The sequence below is a fragment of the Ranitomeya variabilis genome, chromosome 1, assembly GCF_051348905.1.
Source record: "Ranitomeya variabilis isolate aRanVar5 chromosome 1, aRanVar5.hap1, whole genome shotgun sequence".
Classification (NCBI taxonomy): domain Eukaryota; kingdom Metazoa; phylum Chordata; class Amphibia; order Anura; family Dendrobatidae; genus Ranitomeya; species Ranitomeya variabilis.
In genome coordinates this window covers 953,098,685-953,121,522 of record NC_135232.1, presented here as the reverse complement: position 1 = coordinate 953,121,522, position 22,838 = coordinate 953,098,685, and positions in this window count along the sequence as shown.

Sequence of the window (22,838 nt, the reverse complement as noted above, 5' to 3'; positions counted from 1 at the left end):
CCAGGGCCATAACTTTTTTATTTTTCCTTCAATATGGCCATGTGACGGCTTTTTTTTTTGCGGGACAAGTTGCACTTTTGAACGACATCATTGGTTTTAGCATGTCGTGTACTAGAAAACGGGAAAAAAATTCCAAGTGCGGGGAAATTGCAAAAAAAGTGCAATCCCACACTTATTTTTTGTTTGGCTTTTTTGCTAGGTTCACTAAATGCTAAAACTGACCTGCCATTATGATTCTCCAGGTCATTATGAGTTCATAGACACCAAACATGTCAAGGTTACATTTTATCTACGTGGTAAAAAAAATTCCAAACTTTGCTAAAAAAAAAATAAAATTGCGCAATATTCCAATACCCGTATCGTCTCCATTTTTCGTGATCTGGGGTCAGGTGAGGGCTTATTTTTTGCGTGACGAGCTGACGTTTTTAACTATACCATTTTGGTGCAGATACATTCTTTTGATTGCCCGCTATTGCATTTTAATGCAATGTCAAGGCGACCAAAAAAGCATAATTCTGGCGTTTCAAATTTTTTCTCGCTACGCTGTTTAGCGATTAGGTTAATCCTTTTTTTATTGATAGACCGGGCGATTCTGAATGCGGCGATACCAAATATGTGTAGGTTTGATTTTTTTTATTGTTTTATTTTGAATGGGGCGAAGGGGATGATTTAAACTTTTATTTTTTTTTATTTTTTTCATAGTTTTTTAACTTTTTTTTACTTTTGCCATGCTTCAATAGCCTCCATGTGAGGCTAGAAGCTGGCACAACTCGATCGGCTCAGCTACATGGGAGCGATCATCAGATCGCTCCTATGTAGCTGAATTCCTGCATTGCTATGAGCGCCGACCACAGGGTGGTGCTCTTAGCAATCCGGCATCAGCAACCATAGAGGTCCTTGAGACGCATCGCTGACCGCTGATCATGTGAATCGCGATTTCACCCGCCGCTATTGCGGGCACATGTCAGCTGTTCAAAACAGCTGACATTTCTCAGCTTTAAGGTGGGCTCAGTGCCGGAGCCCACATCAAAGCAGGGGATCTGACCTCCGCCGTAATAGTACGGCGGAGGTCGTGAAGGGGTTAAATGATTCAGAAATACACTCTATACATTGTTAATGTGGTAAATGACTATTTTAGCTGCAAGCGTCTGGTTTGTAATGCAGTATTTTCATAGGTGTATAGAGGCCCATTTCCAAAAACCATCACTCCAGTGTTCTTATGGTACTGTGTTTGCTAACTGTGTAAGAAGGCTAATGGATGGTTAGAATACCCTTGAAAACCCTTGTGTATGTATGATAGCACAGCTGAAAACAATTTGGCTAATTAGAGAACCTATAAATCTGACCTTCCTTTGAGCTAGATGAGAATCTGGAGCATTACATCTGTTGGTTCCATTAAGCTCTCAAAATGGCCAGAAAAAAAGAACTTTCATGTGAAACTTGACAGTTTATTCTTGTTCATAGAAATGAAGGCTATTTCATGCGAGAAATTGCCAAGAAACTGAAGATTTCCTACAACGGTGTGTACTACTCCCTTCAGAGGAGAGCACAAACAGGCTCTAACCAGAGTAGAAAGAGAAGTGGGAGGCCCCACTGCACAACTGAGCAACAAGGCAAGTACATTAGAGTCTGTAGTTTGAGAAATCGACGCCTCACAGGTCCTCAACTGGTAGCTTCATTAAATAATACACGCAAAACGCCAGTGTTAACGTCTACAGTGAAGAGGCAATTCCAGGATGCTGGCCTTCAGGGCAGAGTGGCAAAGAAAAAGCCATATCTGAGACTGGGTAATAAAAGGAAAAGATAAATATGGGCAAAAGAGCACAGACATTGAACAGAGGAAGATTGGAAAAAAGTGTTAGGGACAGACGAATCCAAGTTTGAGGTGTTTGGATCACACAGAAGAACCTTTGTGAGACACAGAACAACTGAAAAGATGCTGGAAAAGTGCCTGACACCATCTGTCAAGCATGGTGGAGGTAATGTGATGGTCTGGGGTTGCTTTAGTGCTGGTAAAGTGGGAGATTTATACAAGGTAAAATGGATTTTGAAAAAGGAAGGCTATCACTCCATTTTGCAACACCATGCCATACCCTGTGGACAGAGCTTAATTGGAGCCAAATTTATCTACAACAGGACAATGACCCAAAGCACACCTCCAAATTATGCAAGAACTATTTAGGGAAGAAGCAAGCAGCTGGTATTCTATATGTAATGGAGTGGCCAGAACAGACACCAGATCTCAACCCATTGAGCTGTTGTGGGAGCAGCTTGACTGTATGGTATGCAAAAAGTACTCATTAAGTCAAACCAACTTGTGGGAGGGGCTTTTGGATGCATGAGGTGATATTTGTCCAGATTACCTCAGCAAATTACCTGCTAGAATGCCAAAGGTCTTCAATGCTGTAATTGCTGCAAAGGGAGCATTCTTTGACGAAAGCAAAGTTTGATGGAGAAAATTGTTATTTCAAATAAAAATCTTTTTTTCGAACCTTGTCAATGTTTGGACTAGATTTTCAATTCATTTGGCAACTCATTTGATTAATAAACGTATGAGTTTTCATGGAAAACACAAAATTGTCTGGGTGACCCAAAACTTTTGAGCGGTAGTGTATGTCCATAAATTAAGTTATGTGCAATGATGAGAAATTACACATGGAAAAAGGTATTAAACACATGATGACAGAGAAATGCAAAAAGCCGTGGAAAGTCATGACACCATCTAAAATCTATCAGTAATTAGAAAACAATCCTGCCACTTAGTGAAAAACAATACTAACTGAACTGATGGCTTATAAAAATGTGTCTCATTACCAATAAGCTATACAAAAACATCTCATGATAGGTAAAACCAATGAGCTCTCTCAAGACCTTTGCAACCTTATTATTGCAAAGCATGCTGATGGCATTGGCTACAGAAGAATTTCTGAACTACTGAAGGCTCCAGTGAGCACTGTTGGGCCTGTAAATTGTAAGTAGAAAGAATATAATTTCATAATAAACTGACCACATTCACATGCTCCCCGCAAGACTTCAGAAAAAGGAGTGAAAATAATTATCATAAGAGTTGTCCAAGAGCCAAGGATTACCTGTGCAGATCTAAATAAAGTCCTGGAATCAGCAGGTACAATTGTGTCAAAGAAAACAATAAGTAATGCACTCAACCTCCGTGGCCTGTATGCACGCTCATCATGCAAATCTCCATTGCTGAACAAAAAGCATTTCAGGTGCGTTAAAAGTTTGCTCAGCAACATTTAGACAAGCCTGTGAAATACTGGGAGAATATGATCTGGTAAGGTGAGACCAAAATTGAATTCTTTGGATGCCATAATACACACCATGCGTAGTGGCCAAAAGCACTGCATATCACCCCAAAAACACCATACCAACAGTAAAGCTTGGAGGTGGGACCATCATGGCATGAGGCTGTTTTCAGCTTATGGCACTTCATATAATTGAAGGATGGATGAATGGACAAATGTGCAGAGACATTCTTTATAAAAATCTGCTGCCATCTACTTGGATGATGAAGTTGAAAAGAATGTGAATATTTCAGCAAGACAATGAACCCAAAATACACAGCCAAGAAAACTCAGGTGGATGAGGAGATGGTGAAGGAAAAGGAGGCAACCTGGACAGAGAGACATCCAGCAATCCTTTGTGTTGGTAGGACATGTGCCAAAATGCTTTCCGTCTCAGGCCCAGTAGCCACTACATTTACCCAGTGGGCAGTTAGGGAGATATTACCTCCCTTATCAAATGGTTTGATGACTTATCTAATTTATCCTTTGCAAGACTAACTTACAGCACAAGTATTGCAGAGATTGGACAGTACCCATTTCAATTCTTCCAATTTATGTGCAATAGGGAAAGCAATCACCCATTGGCACTCATGAAACATATGAATCATTGTTACTTGTTTTAATTACAATGAATTGATATGTACAAATCTTTCTCTGAACCAGGTGATAATACACAACAAATGTTTAGGTGCAATATTTATCCCAATAACAATACCAGATAACTGTTTATAAAAAGCTCTACTATCGCCTGCTGCTGCTTGCACAGTCTCTCCAGCATATGCAAGGTGAAGTTCCAGCATATGCAAGGTGAAGTTCTACCTTGTGGGTACATCACCTATGAGGTGGGAAGCAGGAAGGCAGAAATGAGGCTGCACCGCAGACAGGTGAGCAGTAGCATGGTGGCCAGCATATTATTACATACCCTGTTTTCTGAGTACCCACCCCCCAAAAATAAACAAAAAAAAACTGTGTTGGCTACCTCCTCCCCCTCCTCTTCCACCAACACATCCACCTCCACTTGGACCTGCATCTCCTGGTTCAAAATTGTTTCTTTTTTTATTCTCTGCTGTTTTAAGTCATTTCCCTATCCACATTTGTTTGTAGGGCAATCATCCTGTTCTTACCCCCATTTAGCTTCCTTTTGCAGCCCCTAGCCTATACTATGACTATTTTACAGCAATTTTAAAGCACAGAAATTCGGTTCCCCATTGACTTCTATTGGGTTCAGGTTCGACGTCAAGTTATCCCTAGTTTAGTCGAGCCTGCTGAACCCAAACATCCACGGGTCTGCTCATTCCTAGTGATGATGAAAAAGCAAACAAAATACTTTGTCATAAAAGTCCAAAATGGGCAAGTCTTTCAAGGGTTAAGGGTGAACATGATTTGTTCTTTGAACTTTATTGTATATTTGTTGCTGCTAAGGGACTTGTACCACCAATTGCTTGTATAATGCTTTGAAATACTATGATGACAAGCAATTTATTAGATAGTGCATCTGACATAACTAGTGATGAGCGAATACATTTGACACTATCCTTTACTCGCACGAATAGTACGCTATTCAGGCTATTTGTTACTCGGTGAGTAATTTGGTATTCACCTTGGTATATTCGAATGACCCGCCTAGCATGTTTGGCACTTTATTTGCAGCCAATGAACATGCTGGTCTGGCTTGCCAATTACAGTAATGCCGGAGCCATCTTTGGTGTGGAATTACTGTGATTGGCTGGCTTTCCAGCATCATCGGAGATATTTAAACCCTGCCGGCACCATCTTGCGCACATTACAGCAGTAAATAGAGGTAGAGCATAGTGTGAGCATAGGGAGAGTGAAAGGAGCATATAGGGCAATTTTTTATTCCAAAAAGCTCTTTTAAGAGCTCATGAGAGTGAAGATTAGTTCTTTGTTAGGTGGAGATACCGTAGGGTGAGATTTAATAGGAAGAGAGTGAAAGGCAAGCACCTGGTCTTATCAGTTCACATCATCATTGTGAGCACATGCTGGAGATATCTGCTACTTTGCATTATGTGTTGCATAGTTTAGGATTATGAACAGAGTGTGCGATTAGGGTGAGATAGGCAGGCTTTCATCCACTACCATAACATACAAATCAGTTTTTTTAGAGGCAAATAATATTAGGTAGTACTAGCATATACAAAAACAATTTTTTTGGAGATACCTAATATTCCTGTGTAGCAGCATATATATATATTTTTTTTAACAGCTAAATAATATTCATCAGTGCCAGCATATAGTAACATCCTTTTTAAAAGCTAATTGCTAAATAATATTCCTTGACTATTGCTTAAATAGCTAATATTCATCTAGCAGTTGTGCGACTTGCGCTAAACCTGCTGAGCTATGGAAATGTCACTATTTACCACTAATTTCTCTGAGTCTACTGTTGGTGTGTCTCATAAATTGATCTAAAAATGCAAAAAAAATTCTATTGGTTTAATAAATAGCGTCTTTTTATCTAGCAGTTGTGCAACTGGCACAATCCGTGCAGAGATACAGTAAGCAAATGTCACAATTTACCAGTGGCAATAATTTTCATTAGTTCACTGCTGCAGGGTGTCATCAAGGCGATATAAAAAAATACTAAGTTTCCATTTTTTAAATAAATAGCGCATCCTAATGTAGCAGTTGTGCAACTGGTGCAGTCTGGGCAGAGATAGGCAAAGGTCAAAATTTACCAGTGGCAATAATTTTCATTAGTCCGCTGTAGCATTGTGTCATCAAGGCGATATAAAGAAAATACTAATTTTCTATTGGTTTAGTAAATAGCGTATCTTTATCTAGCAGATGTGTGACAGGCACAAATCCGCTGGGAACCCAGACAAGTTCAAGGATGTTGTAGGTAGGATGGCAGGCAAAGGCTCCAGTGTGTTGACAAGCACCACAAAGTTTTCCACACAGTCCAGTCTCAGTAGTCAAGGGGCTGGGCCTCTAAATCCTCAGCCTAGCCCTCCTTTCTCCCACCATCAAGAGTCCCAGGAGACATATGACCCCAACGCTGGCCAACGCTGGCATATCAAAATGCAAAAATGATTGCACTCAATTGTGTTAAGGCATGTCAATGTGAAATGCATGAAGTGGGAATAGCAAAATGGCTTTTGAAATTTAAGAAAAATACAACATGGTATTTTCCGAAATACTGCCTGTACCACGTGCCACGCCAGAGAGGCAACGGGAGATTAGAGAGGTTAATAAGTGGCTCAAGAACTGGTGTAGGAAGGAGGCGTTTGGGTTACTGGAGAACTGGGCCGACTTCTCAGTTGGCTACAGGTTCTATGCTAGGGACGGGCTGCACCTCAGTGGGGAAGGTGGAGCTGTGCTGGGGGAGAGAATGGCTAGAGGGTTGGAGGAGTGTTTAAACTAGGGAATGGGGGGGAGGGTATTCATTTCATTGGAGGGGAAGATAGTGCAGATAGAGACCTGGGCACAAATAAGGAAGTTGGGGGTGGCGGTGGCATGGGGGGTGGGGTTAGATAAATTAATAATTTAAGAAAGAATAGAGATGCAGAGAGATACATAAAATGTATGTATACTAATGCCAGTAGCCTTGCCAACAAAATGGACGAATTAGAATTAATGGTGTTGGAGCATAATTATGACATGGTGGGGATATCTGAAACGTGGCTGGATGAGAGCCATGACTGGGCTGTTATCTTGCAGGGTTATAGTCTGTTCAGAAATGAACGAATGGATAAGCGAGGGGGAGGGGTGTGTCTATATGTAAAATCATCCTTAAAACCCATCCTGCGTGATAATATAGGTGAATCTAATGAAAATGTAGAGTCCCTGTGGGTGGAGATAAGGGGAGGGGGAAAAAACAATAAATTACTGATAGGGGTTTGTTATAAGTCTCCAAAAATAATGGAAACAATGGAGAATATCCTCATAAAGCAAATAGATGAAGCTGCGACTCAGGGAGAAGTCATTATTATGGGGGACTTCAACTACCCTGAAATAGATTGGGGAACGGAAATCTGCAGTTCCAGCAAAGGTAATTGGTTTTTGACAACTTTGAGAGACAATTACCTGTTACAACTGGTTCAGGACCCAACAAGAGGGGGGGCACTGCTAGACCTAATATTAACCAAATAACCAACAGGCCAGACCGCAAATCAAATATAAAAGTAGGGGGTCACTTGGGGAATAGTGATCACAAAATAATAAGTTTTCATGTATCCTTTAATAAGATGTGTAGTAGAGGGGTGACAAGGACACTAAACTTCAGGAGGGCAAATTACCAACGGATGAGAGATGATCTTAGTGCAATATCCTGAGACATAAAAATACACAAAGAAAATGGGAGACGTTTATTAGCATCCTGGATAGGACCTGTGCACAGTATATACCGTATGGGAATAAACATACTAGGAATAGGAGGAAACCAATATGGCTAACTAGAGCTGTAAGGGGCGCAATAAATGACAAAAAGAAAGCATTTAGAGAATTAAAGGAAGTAGGTAGTGATGAGGCATTAAATAAATACAGAAAATTAAATAAATTCTGTAAAAAGCAAATCAAGACAGGTAAGATTGAGACAGAGAGATTCATTGCCAGAGAGAGTAAAAATAATCCCAAAATATTCTTTAACTACGTAAATAGTAAGAAACTAAAAAATGATAGTGTTGGCCCCCTTAAAAATAGCCTGGGTGAAATGGTGGATGAGGAAAAAGCCAATATGCTTAATGACTTTTTTTCATCAGTATTTACACAAGAAAATTCCAAGGCAGACAATATGATCAGTGATAGCAAAAATCCCTCATTAAGTGTCACCTGCTTAACCCAGCAGGAAGTACGTCGGCATCTAAAAATCACTAAAATTGACAAATCTCCGGGCCTGGATGGGATACACCCCCGAGTACTGCAGGAATTAAGTACAGTCATTGATAGACCATTATTTTTAATTTTTAAAGAGTCCTCAATAACATGGTCTGTACCACAGGACTATAGCAAATGTGGTGCCAATATTCAAAAAGGCGACAAAAACTGAACTCAGAAACTATAGGCCAGTAAGCTTAACCTCTACTGTGGGTAAAGTCCTGGAGGGCATTCTAAGGGATGCTATACTGGAGTATCTGAAGAGGAATAATCCAATATCAACATGGGTTTACTAGGGACCGTTCCTGTCAGACAAATCTGATCAATTTCTATGAAGAGGTAAGTTCTGGACTGGACCAAGGGAACCCAGTGGACGTAGTATATATGGACTATTCAAAAGCTTTTGATACGATGCCACACAAAAGGTTGATACATAAAATGAGAATAATGGGGATAGGGACAATATGTGTAAGTGGGTTAAGAGCTGGCTCAGGGATAGGAAACAAAGGGTGGTTATTAATGGAGCACACTCGGACTGGGTCGCGGTTAGCAGTGGGGTACCACAGGGGTCAGTATTGGGCCCTCTTCTTTTAAACATATTTATCAATGATCTTGTAGGGGGCATACAGAGTGGAATTTCAATATTTGCAGATGACACTGAACTCTGCAGGGTAATCAATACAGAGGAGGACAATTTTATTTTACAGCCAGGATGATTTATGTAAACTAGAAGCTTGGGCTGATAAATGGCAAATGAGCTTTAATGGGGATAAATGTGAGGTCATGCACTTGGGTAGAAGTAATAAGATGTATAACTATGTGCATAGTTTTGAAACTCTGGGCAAAACCGTCAATGAAAAAGACCTGGGAGTATGGGTGGATGACAAACTTACATTTAGTGGCCAGTGTCAGGCAGCTGCTACAAAGGCAAATAAAATAATGGGATGCATTAAAAGAGGCATAGATGCTCATGAGGAGAACATAATTTTACCTCTATAAAAGTCACTAGTTCGACCACACTTTAGAATACTGTGTACAGTTCTGGTCTCCGGTGTATAAGAAAGACATAGCGGAACTGGAGCGGGTGCAGAGAAGAGCGACCAAGGTTATTAGAGAACTGGGGGGTCTGGAATACCAAGATAGGCTATTTAGTTTGGAAAAACAAAGGCTAAGGGGTAATCTCATGTTAATGTATAAATATATGAGGGGACAGTACAAAGACCTTTCTGATGATCTTTTTAATCATAGACCTAAGACAGGGACAAGGGGGCATCCTCTATGTCTGGAGGAAAGAAGGTTTAAGCATAATAACAGACGTGGATTCTTTACTGTAAGAGCAGTGAGACTATGGAACTCTCTGCCGTATGATGTTGTAATGAGTGATTCATTACTTAAATTTAAGAGGGGACTGGATGCCTTTCTTGAAAAGTATAATGTTACAGGGTATATATACTAGATTCCTTGTTAGGGTGTTGATCCATGGAACTAGTCTGATTGCCATATGTGGAGTCGGGAAGGAATTTTTTTCCCCAGTGTTAAGCTTACTCTTTGCTAGGGTTGAGCGAAACGGATTGGACAAATTGAAAAATTGCCAACTTCCGGCAAAGTCGGGTTTCATGAAACCCGACCCGATCCCACTGTGGGAACGGCCATGAGGTCGGCGATCTTCGCGCCAAAGTCGCGTTTTGTATGACGCTTTCAGCGCCATTTCTCAGCCAATGAAGGAGGACACAGAGTGTGGGCAGCGTGATGACATAGGTCTCGGTCCCCACCATCTTAGAGAAGGGCATGAAAGTGATTGCTTGCTTTCTGCGGCGTCACAGGGGGTATAAAGGGGCATGCATGCCGCCCGCCATCTTACTTCTGCCGATTTTCATTTATATATATGTCTTCTTAGTTAGATATTTTACCAATTCTTGTTTTCTCATCGTTCTTGTGCGCACTTTTTTATGTAAATTTTAAAATATATTAATTTGCCACTATATTTAATAAAGGTGTCTTTCTATATAATCCCTGTCTGGTGTTGTACCTTACTTTTATCCATATATTGGCTTTGGTTGTACCTACCCTGGTTAGGTGGTTCTTCCACTATTTCTTCCACAGTGCACCGGTCACCTTTACAGAAATTATTTACATAGAGTAGTGCCTATATTGGCTCACGCATATACATATATATATATATATAGTACCATTGTACACTGTGGATTTACCCGATCTTAGCATAGGGAGAGGTTGCTGCAGCTTCTTCAGAAGCAGGGATATAGTTAGGGAGGGAAGATTAACCCCCAAACCGCTTGTGCTGTAGCGATTTCCACTGTCCAACACCACCTTTCTTTTGCAGGGACAGTGGAGGCTATATCTTTGTGCATCAGCTCTGTAGCTTATTGGGCTGCCTTATAAGGCTCCCTGATAGCTGCATTGCTGTTTACACGCTGCTGTGCAAACTAACTGTTTTTTTAAAAGCAAAAATCCTGTTGCTCCTTTCTGCAGTTATCTTGTTTATTTGTCCACACTTTTGTGTGCAGCAGTCCTTTTTGTTGCTGCCATACTTGTCCTGAGATCATTGTAGGGAGATAGAAATTGTACTACAATCCTTGGATTTTTTCAGATATCTTTCAGCCACTTGCTGCCACTTACATTGCGCTGTGTTACACACTGGGCCTGAGTTGTGGTGCTGTCTCCCCCCCCAAAAAGGGAGATTCAAATTGTCACAAAGTGGATATACGTCAGTTCTGTTAGTTTGTCGTATATCAGCCAGCCACGTTCTGCCACTTACATTGTGTTGTAAAATACACTGGGCCTGAGTTTGGGATCAGTCTCCCCCACAAAAAAGTGAGATTCATATTCTCACAAAGTGGATATACCTCAGTCCTCTTAGTTTGTGGTGTAGCAGCCAGCCACTTGCTGCCACTCACATTGCGTTGTAAAATACACTGGGCCTGAGTTTGGGTTCTGTGTCCAAAAAAAAGTGAGATTCAAATTCTCACAAAGTGGATATACCTCAGTCCTCTTAGTTTGTGGTGTATCAGCCAGCCACTTGCTGCCACTTACATTGTGTTGTGTTATACACTGGGCCTGAGTTGTGGTGCGGTCTCCCCCCCAAAAAAAGGAGAATTCAAGTCTCAACAAGTTTATATACACCCTCTACCTTGTTTTACAGTACCATATAACGGTTGTTATTTTGGTTAGATTTTCCCAAAAATGAGGAAGTCTGTTGGAAGAGGCTATGGGCGGTCGTTGCCAGCTGGTACTGATGGTGGTGGTGGTGGTGGTGGAGCATCTGGTGGTAGGGGGAAAAGCAAAATAGCACCTAAGGCTGGAGGTGTTGAGCCAGCGTCATCGTCTGGCTACACAAGGCCGCGAAGGCTCCTTTATCTGGGAGTAGGAAAACCGTTTTAAAAGCCGGAGCAGCAGGAAAAAGTTTTGGCTTTCCTTGCTGACTCAGCCTCTAGCTCTTTCGCCTCCTCTTCAGAAAGTTCCAAATTTAAAAGCAGTGAGTCGTCAGTGGATGCTCCCGGTCAGGAACAAGTCACTTCCTTGTGTCCTTCACCCAAACCAACAGTGAAGGATGCGTCAGGCGACACAACAGGTTACTCCATGGAGCTCTTTACACATAACGTGCCTGGGTTAGAAAGGGAAATTGTTAACAGCCCATTACAAGATGAATCGGACATGGAGTGCACTGATGCACAGCCACAGCTAGATTATTATGCTGTTCCATTGACTCAGATCACTACATTGCCCTCACAGTGTACTGAGCCAGAAACTGACTCTGATGAGACTATGGTGCCTCGTCCCGAACGTTATAGCACCTTACACGGTGACACAGAGAAAGGTGCACATGATGTTGAAGAGGAGGTGATAGATGACCCAGTTGTTGACCCAGATTGGCAGCCATTGGGGGAAGAGGGTGCCGCTGACAGTAGCTCAGAAGCGGAGGAGGATGATCCACAGCAGCCATCTACATCGCAACAGCTTTCATCTGGCAGGCCTGTCTCAGGCCAAAAACGTTTGTCAACAAAAAAACAGTTTTAGGACAGCGTGACCATCCGGTGAAAGTAGCACAGCGTGCAATGCCTGAAAAGGTATTCCATAGTAGGAATAGTGGAGTGTGGCAATTTTTTAACCAAGATCCGAATGATCAGTGCAAAGTTATCTGTAAGAAATGCTCAAAGACCTTTAGCAGAGGGAAGAATCCCCAAAATTTAAATACAACGTGCTTGCATAGACATTTAACCAGCATGCACTTGCAAGCCTGGAATAACTACCAAACGTCCCGTACCGTTGGTGCACCTGCTCAGAATGAAGGTAGTCAGCAACGCTACATTGCTTCCCTCACTGTAAGCCCACCGGTTAGGACAACACCAGCAGCAAATGTGGAGGTATCGTCGCAAGGCCAAAGCAGTCAGGGAATGACAAAGTTTTTGGTAGGAAACACTGTGTGTAGGTCAACATCAAGAATACCATCACCAACCCTCTCTCAATCCGCCATGTCCACCACCACCACCACTGCTTCTTCCACCATATGCAGCTCTCCAGTCCAGCTCCCCTACAAGATACTCTCATTAGGACAAGAAAGTACTCATCCTCTCATCCGCATACACAGGGTTTGAACGGCCTTATTGCTATACTAATCTCGTTAGAGATGATGCCCTACCCGTTGGTTGAAAGCGAAGCTTTCAAAGACCTGATGGCCTACGCAGTACCATGCTATGACCTACCCAGTCGGCACTTCTTTGCGAGAACAGCCATCCCAGCCCTCCACCAGCATGTCAAAGACCGCATTGTCCATGCACTGAGGCAATCTGTCAGTGGAAAGGTGCACCTCACAACAGATGCATAGACCAGTAGGCATGGCCAGGGACGTTACGTGTCCTTCATGGTGCACTGGGTTAATGTGGTGGATGCAGGGTCCACAGGGGACAGCCATAGTGGGACAGTTCTGCCTAGGCCACGGTCTCGGAAACAGTTGGCTGTAGGCATTCGCCACCCCTCTTCCTCCTCCCCCTCCTCCTCCAGAAGCCAAAGCTCATCCTCAGTGCGCAGTTGCACAACCACTTCATCGGCAGCTGCCAGTGTTGCACATGAGGTATCCCATTATCGAACAGCTAGTGGTAAGCGTCAGCAGGCTGTGTTGCAAATGAAGTGTTTGGACGACAACAGACACAACGCGGAAGTACTGGCCGAGTACCTGCAGCAAGAAACTCAGTCATGGCTGGGCAGTGTACATCTTGAGGCAGGCAAGGTAGTCAGTCATAACGGAAGGAATTTTATGGCTGCCATAGCCTTTTCACAACTGAAACACATACCTTGCCTGGCTCACACCTTGAACCTGGTGGTGCAGTGCTTCCTGAAAAATTATCCGGGGTTACCAGCCAGACTTTGCTCGCACATCCGCCGGTCGCCCGTACACTCCAGCCATATGCTGAACCATCAGCGATCGCTGAATCTTCCCCAGCACCATCTAATAATTGACGTTGCAACAAGGTGGAACTCCACACTGCACATGCTTCAGAGGCTTTGCGAACAGAGGCGTGCTGTAATCTATTTGTGGGAGGATACACATACACAGCCAGGCAGTTGGATGGCAGACATGGAGTTGTCTGGTGTGCGGTGGTTGAAGCTACAAGACCTCTGTCAAGTCCTTCAGTGTTTTGAGGAATGCACACTGCTGTTAAGTGCAGACGACGCCATCATAAGCATGAGCATCCCACTAATGCATCTGCTGATGCAAAGTTTGATGCACATTAAGGAGCAGGCATCTGCAGCCGAGGATGAGGGAAGCCTTGATGACAGTCAGCCATTGTCTGCTCAGGGAACTCTCCTGGATGAGGTGGCGGACGAAGAGGAGCAGGAGGAGGATGATGGGGATGAATATTTAAGGGAGGAGGATGCTTCTCAGGGGGCAATAGAAACTGGTGGCGTTGCAAGGTCAGGTACAGGGTCTTTGCGGGACACAAGTGATGTTGATTTGCAAGAAAGTGCTCCTCAACCCAGCACAAACAGTGAATTGACACCTGGAAAATTGTCCCACATGGCTGAGCATGCCTTGCGTATGCTAAAAAGGGACCCCCGCATTATCAAAATTATGACCGATGACGATTACTGGTTGGCCTGCCTCCTGGATCCATGATATAAAGGAAAATTACAAAATATCATGCCACATGAGAACCTTGAGCAAATATTGGCTACCAAACAAGCAACTCTTGTAGACCGTTTGGTGCAGGCATTCCCAGCACACAGCTGCGGTGATGGTTCTAACACGAGGCGTAGTGGGCAACATGGCAGAGGTGTTAGAGGTGCACAAATCCGAAGTGGCGTTGGACAGAGGGGTTTTATGACCAGGTTGTGGAGTGATTTCGCTGACACGACAGGTACTGCTGCATCGATTCAAAGTGACAGGAGACAGCGTTTGTCCAGTATGGTTACAAAATACTTTTCCTCCCTTATCGATGTTCTCTCTCACAGGTCATTCCCCTTTGATTACTGGGCATCTAAAATAGACACCTGGCCTGAATTGGCAGAATATGCATTACAGGAGCTCGCTTGCCCTGCTGCTAGTGTGCTATCAGAAAGAATCTTCAGTGCTGCTGGTTCAATACTGACCGAAAAAAGGACACGTCTGGCTACCCGAAATGTTGATGATCTAACCTTCATTAAAATGAACCAATCATGGATTTCAAATTATTTGGCCCCACCTTCCCCTGCTGACACGTAGCTTGCCTGAAAAATGTCTTGCTTTTGGCCTCCTCTTACTGACTGCTCCAATTCCTCCATTTGCAGCTGCTGAATGTTCACCATAGGCCATTTTTATACATCCCTAAATGGGCTGACTACCCCCACAGGGCCGTGGTCACCACCTGGCGCAAGCACCCGTGCGAGTGCCGTTTGCCTGGACAGGTGGGTGTGCCCACTCTTGGGCGACGGCACTGGCACAGGGTCCCTCATAGTACAATGATAGTGTCTCTGGCGGTGGTGGTGCACAACCAACGTCAGACACACCGTCGTAATATGAGGGGCCCTGTGCCAGCACCGCAGCCCACGAGAGAGTGTTCCCCCCAGCTCGAACAGTGCTCTACCACTTGCAATACTTCCCTCTCCCTGCTCCACCACTGTGTAGTCTGTGCTGTTGAATCCTTCAATGGCACTGCCAATACAAATTTGTTGAAACGATAGATGATAGTTAAAATATTCATGGGCCCTGACCTCCATTTAGACCAGTTAAAACGTTGCGCCTACTACCACTGTCTGCTACAGAGCAGAGGAGCCCACCCCTGTACCTAGCTATGCCACCTGGTTCTTTCTGAAAAAAATTTTGGCTGACATTTAGCCTACTTTATTATTAGGGCCTCCTCACTGTGTCAGCCACTCGTTACAATTGTCCTCCGCTGAACCAAGCAATGCCGCCTGGTTATTCCTGTTACCAATTTTGAACTGCATTTAGCCCACTTACTTATTTGGGCCTACTCACTGTCAGCCACTCCTCACAATTGTCCTCTGCTGAACCAAGCAATGCCGCCAGTTTAGTCCTGTTACCAATTTTGAACTGCTTTTAGCCTACTTAATTATTTGGGCCTACTCACTGTGTCAGCCACTCCTTACAATTGTCCTCCGCTGAACCAAGCAATGCTGCCTGGTTATTCTTGTTACCAATTTTAAACTGCATTTAGCTCACTTACTTATTTGGGCCTACTCACTGTGTCAGCCACTCCTTACAATTTTCCTCTGCTGAACCAAGCAACGCCGCCAGTTTAGTCCTGTTACCAATTTTGAACTGCTTTTAACCTACTTAATTATTTGGGCCTACTCACTGTGTCAGCCACTCCTTACAATTGTCCTCCGCTGAACCAAGCAATGCTGCCTGGTTATTCCTGTTACCAATTTTGAACTGCATTTAACCCACTTACTTATTTGGGCCTACTCACTGTGTCATTCACTCCTTACAATTGTCCTCCTCTGAACCAAGCAATGCCGCCTGGGTTTTCCTGTTACCAATTTTGAACTGCATTTAGCATATTTACCTTTTTGGGCCTACTAAGTGTGTCAGCCACTCCATACAATTGCCCTCCGCTGAACCAAGCAACGCTGCCAGTTTAGTCCTGTTACCAGTTTTGAACTGCTTTTAGCCTACTTAATTATTTGGGCCTACTCACTGTGTCAGCCACTCCTTACAATTGTCCTCCGCTGAACCAAGCAATGCCGCCTGGTTATTCCTGTTACCAATTTTAAACTGCATTTAGCTCACTTACTTATTTGGGCCTACTCACTGTGTCAGCCACTCCTTACAATTTTCCTCTGCTGAACCAAGCAACGCCGCCAGTTTAGTCCTGTTACCAATTTTGAACTGCTTTTAACCTACTTAATTATTTGGGCCTACTCACTGTGTCAGCCACTCCTTACAATTGTCCTCCGCTGAACCAAGCAATGCTGCCTGGTTATTCCTGTTACCAATTTTGAACTGCATTTAGCCCACTTACTTATTTGGGCCTACTCACTGTGTCATTCACTCCTTACAATTGTCCTCCGCTGAACCAAGCAATGCCGCCTGGTTATTCCTGTTACCAATTTTGAACTGCATTTAGCCCACTTACTTATTTGGGCCTACTCACTGTGTCAGCCACTCCTTACAATTGTCCTCCGCTGAACCAAGCAACGCCGCCAGTTTAGTCCTGTTACCAATTTTGAACTGCATTTAGCCTACTTACTTTTTTGGGCCTACTAAGTGTGTCAGCCACTCCTTACAATTGTCCTTCGCTGAACCAAGCAACGCCGCCAGTTTAGTCCTTTTACCAGTTTTGAACTGCATTTAGCCTATTTATTTGGGCCTACTAACTGTGTCTGCCTCCCATTACAGTTGTCCTCCGCTGCACAAGGCTATGCCACCTGTTTAATCCTTTTACCAGTTTTGAACTGCATTTAGCTTATTTATTTGGGCCTACTAACTGTGTCTGCCTCCCATTACAGTTGTCCTCCACTGCACAAGGCTATGCCGCCTGTTTAGTCCTTTTACAAGTTTTGAACTGCATTTAGCCTACTTATTTGGGCCTACTCACTGTGTCAGCCTCTCATTACAGTTGTCCTCCACTGAACAAATCAATGCTGCCTGGTTAGTCCTGTTACCAATTTTGAACTGCATTTAGCCCACTTTATTACTTGGGCCTAGATCTGTGTTTCCTCCTCATCCTGCCCATTGCCCAGCCACTGCTAGATGAGTCTGCTGGTACATTGACCCAGACCACTACATTCCCCTTGCACTCTACACAGCCAGAATCTGACCCTGCTGAAAGTCAGGTTCCCCTTCCCGCATACTATACCACCTTACACGGGGACAAAGAGGAAGGTGCAGATGAAAGTGCAGGTTCCTTCATCAGGTGGGGGGCATACTCGTTGGCGATGTCACTGGCACAGGGCCCCTCATAGTACGCAAAAGTGTCTCTGCCGGTGGGAGGCGCCACCGCCGTCAAACACACCGCCATACTTTGAGGGGCCCTGTGCCAGTGCCAATGCGAATGAGTAGGCCCCCCTGCTTGCTCAGGATCACAGCACTTACAAACTTGAAATACTTACCTCTCCCTTCTCCACCGCCGTGATGTATTCCGCGTTTCCTGGGCCCACAGAAAACTTTAGCCAGCCATACCCCCCACAACTTTAGCCAAATGACCCCCAGTTTTCAATGCCTAACTATTATTATTAAGTAAATTAAGATTGACAAGCTTCAGTAATAAGAAATGATGTTTTTGGCATTAAAATGGGCACTGTAGGTGTTTTCCTGTCCTCCACTCTCTGCCGACTTTGATTCCCCATTGACTTGCATTGGGTTTCGTGTTTCGGTCGGCCCCCAACTTTTCGCAATAATGGGCCAATTTCACCCGATCCGACTTTTCACAAAGTCAGGTTTCGCAAAACCCGACTCGATCCCAAAAAAGTAAAAGTCGCTCAACACTACTCTTTGCCACGTGGGTTGTTTTTGCCTTCCTCTGGATCAACATGTTAGGGCATGTTAGCTTAGGCTATGGGTTGAACTAGATGGACTTAACCCCTTCATGACCTTGGGATTTTCCATGTTCGTTTTTCGCTCCCCTCGTTCCCAGAGCCATAACTTCTTTATTTTTCTGTCAATTTGGCCATGTGGGGGCTTATTTTTTGCAAGACGAGTTGTACTTTGGAATGACATCATTGGTTTTACCATGTTGTGTACTAGAAAACGGTAAAAAAAATTCCAAATGCGGTGAAATTGCAAAAAAAGTGCAGTCCCACACTTGTTTTTTGTTTGGCTTTTTTGCTAGGTTCACTAAATGCTAAAACTGACCTGCCATTATGATTCTCCAGGTCAGTACGAGTTCATAGACACCTAACATGACTAGGTTATTTTTTATCTAAGTGGTGAAAAAAAATTCCAAACTTTGCTAAAAAACCCCCCAACAAATTGCGCCATTTTCCAATACTTGTAGCGTCTCCATTTTTCATGATCTGGGGTCGGTTGAGAGCTTATTTTTTGTGTTGCGAGCTGGCGTTTTTAATGATACCATATTGGTGCAGATATGTTCTTTTGATCGCCCATTATTGCATTTTAATGCAATGTTGTGGCGACCAAAAAAACGTAATTCTGGCGTTTCTAATTTTTTTCTCACTACGCCGTTTAGCGATCAGGTTAATGCTTTTTTTATTGATAGATCTGGCGATTCTGAACGCAGCGATACCAAATATGTGTAGGTTTGAATTTTCTTTTATTAATTTATTTTGATTGGGGCGAAAGGGGGGTGATTTAAACTTTTATATTTTTTTATTTTTTTCACTATTTTTTTTACTTTTTTTAACTTTTGCCATGCTTCTATAGCCTTGAAGCTAGAAGCAGGCACAACGCGATTGGCTCTGCTACATAGCAGCGATCTGATGTTCGCTGCTATGTAGCAGAAATGCAGGTCTCAAGGACCTCTATGGTTACAATGTAGAAGCATCGCCGACCTCCGATCATGTGACGGGGGTCGGCCATTTCCCTCATTTCCGGCCGCCCGGCCGGAAGCGTCGGTTAAATTCCGCTGTCTGCGTTTGACAGAGGCATTTAACTAGTTAATAGGCGCAGGCAGATCGCGATTCTGCCCTCGCCTATTACGGGCACATGTCAGCTGACATGTCCCGGCTTTGATGTTGGCTCACCGCCGGAGCCCTGCATCAAAGCGGGGCTTCTGACCTCGGATGTACTATCCCGTCCGAGGTCAGAAAGGGGTTAAAGTCTTCCTTCAACCTTAATAACTATGTTACTTGTTGTGAACTCCGTTTTCAGGCTCCCTCTTGTGGTCACAGATGGTATTGTGTGACTTTGGTTTTTTGGCTCCCCATGGTGGTTTGGTTTATTATCCTGAGGGTCTGGCTGGATCAGCTGCCTCGTTATTCTCCAGGGAGGCTCCTATTTAGCTCTGCTTCACTTCCACTTGTTGCCGGCTGTCAATGTTTTCAGTGCTATTCTGATTACTCCTGATTATCTCGTTTTCTGCCTCTTCAGGATAAGCTAAGTTCTGTTTGAATATTTTTTGCTCATCTGCCTGCAATATGATTTCTGTGTATGATGAGTATAGTCCAGCTTGCTAATATGTGATTTCTTGTTGCTGGTAAGCTCTGGGGTACGGAGTTGCTTCCCCCGCACCGTTAGTTGGTGCGGGGGCTCGAGCAATCTCTGCGTGGATATTTTGAATAGGGTTTTTAATTGACCGCACAGTTCCCTTCCTATTTTCTGCTATCTAGTATTAGCGGGCCTCATTTGCTTAATCTAATTTCATCTCTGCATTTGTACTTTCCCCTTAACTCACCGTTAATATTTGTGGGGGGCTATTCTATATCTTTGGGGTCTTTCCACTGAGTCAAGAGAGGACTTTCTTTCCCTCCAGGAATAGTCAGTTTGTCAGGCCGTGAAGAGACGTCTAGGATTTTCAGGTTACGTTCCACGGCTGCCTATAGTTGTGTGCGGATAGGATCAGGTTGCGGTCAATCTAGTTACCACTTCCCCAGAGCTAGTCGTCTGTTCAGTTACTTAGCTAGTCCGACCTGCGATCCTTACCACTAGGATCATAACAGTTACTATGTTACTATGTTACATTAAACATTTAGCACAAAATTTGGCCAAATAGTGTGAGCACATCAAACATCGTCAATGTAATCTCATGAATCTGATGGGTCCCTGATCTAGCTGCCCAGTATGAACACTTACCTATGGCTATTATTATTTATTATTATAGCGCCATTTATTCCATGGCGCTTTACATGTGAGGAGGGGTATATATAATAAAAAACAAGTACCGTATTTTCCGGCGTATAAGACGACTTTTTAACCCCTGAAAATCTTCTTAAAAGTCGGGGGTCGTCTTATACGCCGGGTATCGCCTTGTACGCCGGGTGTATATGGTGGGTGGGGGGGGGGAGTTGTCCTGATGATGACGAGGGGGCGTCTCACAGGAAAGTGAGTATCCCCCATTACCTCATCATAGCGCTGCAGCGTGGGGTCTCTGTGCTGGGAGCGGCGGCGGCTGCTGTGCTGTGCTGTGGGGCGGCGGCTCCTCTTCTGCAGTGTGGGGCCTCTGGTGCTGTGGGGCGGCGGCGTATCTTCATGCAGTCGGGGCTCCTCCGGCATCTCCTTAAAGCTCGGAGGCCCCGCGGCGCTGGCAGCTCCATCGGTACAATGCGGTGGCCTCCGGGAAAATGGCCGCTGCTCAGATTCAGATCTCGTGTCCCGAGATCTCGGGACGAGATCTGAATCTGAGCATGCGCCGCCCCCAGCGGCCATTTTCCCGGAGGCCACCGCATCGCACCTATTGAGCTGCCTCCGGGAAAATGGCCGCTGCTCAGATTCAGATCTCGTCTCCCGAGATCTCGGGATGAGATCTGAATCTGAGCAGCGGCCATTTTCCCGGAGGCCACCGCATTGTACCGATGGAGCTGCCAGCGAGCTTTAAGGAGATGCCGGAGGAGCCCCGACTGCATGAAGATACGCCGCCGCCACCGCCCCACAGCACCAGAGGCCCCACACTGCAGAAGAGGAGCCGCCGCCCCACAGCACAGCAGCCGCCGCTCCCAGCACAGAGACCCCACGCTGCAGCGCTATGATGAGGTAATGGGGGATACTCACTTTACTGTGAGACGCCCCCTCGTCGTCATCAGGACCACTCCCCCCCCAAAAGGCACATATTCACTGGCCCTATAAGACGACATAGGGTGTATAAGAAGACCCCCGACTTTTAAGAAGATTTTATATTTTAACTGGTAAAGTTGGGGGGTCGTCTTATACGCCCAGTCGTCTTATACGCCGGAAAATACGGTACAATAATCTTAATCAATACAAGTCATGACTGGTACATGAGGAGAGAGGACCCTTCCTGTGAGGGCTCACAATCTACAAGGGATGGGTGAGAATACAGTAGGTGAGGGTAGAGCTGGTCATGCAGTGGTTTGGTCGATTGGTGGTTACTGCAGGTTGTAGGCTTGTTGGAAGAGGTAGGTCTTCAAGTTCTTTTTGAAGGTTTCCACGGTAAGCGATAGTCTGATGTGTTGGGGTAGAGAGTTCCAGAGTATTGGGGATGCCCTGGAGAAATCTTGTATGCGATTGTGGGAAGAGGAGATAAGAGGGTAGTACTGAAGGAGATCTTGTGAGGATCGAAAGTTGCATGCAGGTAATATCTGAATGCGTGAGTGAATATAAACACCTCTCTTGGTAAAGCCTACATTTATGGGTTGGTCGGAACCTGATATGATTAAATGTAGTTAAAATCACCACATGGTGAAGGGGGAGTGCTCAGTCAGAAACCTTAGCATATAAGTTTCTGTTATTTACACTCTGAGGAACTGTTTATGTTTCCTAGTAATTTGTCAGGTTTCTCAATATGCACCATTAAGAGGGTCATGAGGAGGTTGAGTGCAGTGATGCCCAAACATTTGAGCGCCCACGGCCAGGAGAAAGCAATGTTGGGGAAGGTCAATTCATGTCTGAAGAGGTAGAGGATAATCATGACGCACACTTGCCATCAGGTCAGTGTAAAATTGCAACTCAGAAGGTGGCTCAGATTGATGAATTGGAAGATGGCGTGTTCAATGATGAGGCCTCTGATCCAACGTGGCACAGTGGCACACCTAGCGAGCACAGCAGTGCAGAGAGTGATGGATACATAGCATGAAAACAGGGAAGAAGAGGTAGTGGTTTGACCAGAGGGAGAACTCAGTCAACTGTTCCACAGAGCCCCCTACTCGGCTAGATAACAGGCAAAGGGTGCATTATTCCCCTGTATGGCAGTTTTTTCTGAAATTCCTTCAGACAACACAACTGTAATTTGCAGCATCTGCCAAACCAAGCTAAGAAGAGGCAAGGACACTACCAACCTGTGCAACACCAGCAGCCAAGCACCCTAGTAAGTGGGCGTAATGCCTGGGTACAAAATCTGTGTCTGAAGGTGAAACCACTGCCCCTTCCTCTGTGTTGCGGCCTTTCCAATCTGCTGTCCATGAAGCAGGCACTGATGCCTCCTGCCTCCTGCCCACAACCTGCAGTTGAACAGACACAACAGTCAGCAACCACGTCCAGTTCATTGTCCTACCCCAGATGTTTAACAGAAAGCAGAAATATCCACCCAACCACCCACAGGCCCAAATGCTAAACACCCATCTGATGTCACCAATGCCCACACTGACAGTGGGCGCGATGACGTCACTACTCGGTGC